The 2682-nt window shown below is 40.6% G+C and overlaps 1 pseudogene; it reads right to left on the minus strand.

Annotated features, from left to right (window-relative positions):
* The window catches only part of LOC102030249, a 59901-nt pseudogene extending 57451 nt beyond the window's left edge, over window positions 1–2450 (minus strand).
* Window positions 2451–2682: the final 232 nt, after the last annotated feature.

Here is a 2682-nt window from a genome sequence, read left to right on the forward strand (position 1 = left end):
AACTCAGGACCTTGTGCTTGCCAGGCAGGCACTTATGCCACTGAGCTATATCCTCAGCCCAGAAGAAATGGTATTAATAAGGCATGTTTTACAGTGACAGTACGACTGTGTTTTTGAGTTACATGCCCAATATTTATGGATAAAAATGTATGATATTTGGAATTTCTTTAAAATAAAAAAGGAGTCCAAATGAAGATGGGTGTAGGGATAGAGCAAATAATATTGGTTAATACTTATTGAAGGTGAGATGACCACAAGAATTAAGATGATCTTTACAAATTTTTTATTTTTGTATATGCTTGAAATTTTACATAATAAAAAATCTTAATTAGATATTAAAGGAAAGGTATAAAAATAAGTAAATACAAAATGAGAGAACTAAAGGATAGGAAAATTAACCATTAGAGTATGGCAGACAGTACAGAATCAGAAGCATGCAGAGATATAGGTTTGACATATAACATAGAAAGTACTGAAGAACATTATGGAAAGAAATGTTTGTCCAGCAAGTGGAGCTAAAGATTTTACTGATTATACTTTTTAAAATGAAAATATACTTATGATATATTAAGAATGACTAGTGAAAGTAAAACTTTGAACTTTTAGGATAAACTATGAACAGACATTTTTCTCACAAAGATTTCTCTAAAGAGAGATCAAACTGGTTGAACAGAGGAGTCACATTGGAGAGACAGAAATGATAGGCTAAAAACACAGGTAATAGGAAGACAGGGAGTGACATATATCCTCATGTAAAAAAATTAATTTGAAAGAAGAAATTTGTAGATCAATAAAACATATACATAGGTGTTTTTAAAAGGCAAAGCAATCCAGAACAGTTGTGTACAGAGACAAAGCCCACATCCAATAAAGAAACTACCATTCTGAGAATTTTGCAAATAGCTGGTGGGATCCAAGTAACATGACAGAGTTAATACCCACAAGATAGACTTGGCATATATGGCCCGTGGCTTCATTGTCCCCCCTCCAAATAGGGGACATCATAGCCTGACAAAAATTTTCACCAGCACACTTATGGAGGGAGCTGCTCATTCTCCACGACCTTCCCATCTGTTTTCAGACTTTGGAATAAACAAGTGATCTCTGTTTGTGAAGGGATTCTTCAATGTTGGATCCTGAGCACACATGAATCACAATGGAATCCTGCAGCTTATCTCAAGCAAGGTCTCCACATAGCTGAAACTGGTCTGGTTTGAATCCTTACTCAGTAATGCAGGCTCCCTTGTCCCTATACTGGACTCCTCCTGAAGTGTTCTCAACCTAGACTCCCCAGGGTGTCTCTGTCTGATATTTAACATCAGTCCCTAGGCAACCACATTTTACTTGTGGTGTTCTAAGCACCACAAGCACCGAGAAGATTCCACCCTGCCTTCAGCCAGAGTCCCAGACACAGTCCTTGCTTAAGACAATAAGCCACTCCTCTATCTAGTTAAGCAGCAATGACTAATGGCGCCTATTCTGCAAGGTATTCTGGACACCTATGGGACACCAGCCAGTGCTCTGCACGTTCACTGGGCTCATAGAAATCTACTCAAATTAGTCCTAGGAAGATTTTTTTCCCTGAATGTGAAAAACTGTACAGGAAAATTGTTCTTTTAAAAATCTTTGTTCTGGGGCTGGGGATTTAGCTCAGCGGCAAAAGCGCCTGCCTGGCAAGCGCAAGGTCGTGAGTTCGGTTCCCGGTACCGGAGAAAAACCAAAAAATAAATAAATAAATAAATAAAAAATAAAAATCTTTGTTCTTTTCAAAACTGCCTAGTTCTGCAACTGCTTCATAGTTCTTTAATTTCTTTCTTGACCCCCGTAACCAGAAAAGCATAACCAAATGTACAGGATGTCTGATTGTACCAACTTTCATGATCATTAATCTAGTCTTGTAAATGATGATCATTAATCTCACCTTGTAAATGATGATCTTACCCTGCTAGGTAATCATAGAACTCCAGGCTGTTCTGTCTTGCCTCTGTATATCCTGCTTAATGCATCGTATACAAGTGCTAGCCCACAAGTACTGGGCTGCCTGGCTTTGTTAAGGGACAGATCCCAGCCAAGACCACCAATGTAATAAACTATTCACTGCTTCCAAATCCTGGGTGTCATTTCAGTGTTTTCTGCTTGCCATAGCATCTGGCCCAAGTCAGAAAAACTTTATCCTGTTCTACCAGAGAACCCCAAGCCTAATCTTCCTCCTCCTTACATTCATAAACCCCGAGCTTCTCAGACAGCTGTGATGCCTCCAACACCAGTCCTGTCTCCTATACCCCAGCTTCTGCTTTCTCAGATTTCACAACTTCACTGTCAACCATCTCCTGTGTCATAGCCTTCTTCTCCTCCTGCCGCCACAGCTTCACCACCAATAACACCTGATGCCACACTTGAGCCCCAAACTGACTCTCTGTCAACATTGCCAGAAGCACCGACTGTTCCATTCACCTTATAGAGAGGGTTATAGCCCCATGTGCCACCACTCCCCTCTGCCACTCAGTCCAAGGATCCCGCTCACCTCCAGCTGCCACTTTGTGCTTACCCTGGAACTCAGGGAGGTGCATCCTACCAGATGCCCATTATATATTACCAGCCATTCAGCTCCACTGATCTCTTAACTTGGAAACATCACAACCCATCCTATACAGAGTGGCCTCAAGCCATGACAGACCTTGT

Source organism: Chinchilla lanigera, unplaced genomic scaffold, assembly GCF_000276665.1.
Source record: "Chinchilla lanigera isolate Chin_1 unplaced genomic scaffold, ChiLan1.0 scaffold00161, whole genome shotgun sequence".
NCBI classification, from domain to species: Eukaryota; Metazoa; Chordata; class Mammalia; order Rodentia; family Chinchillidae; genus Chinchilla; species Chinchilla lanigera.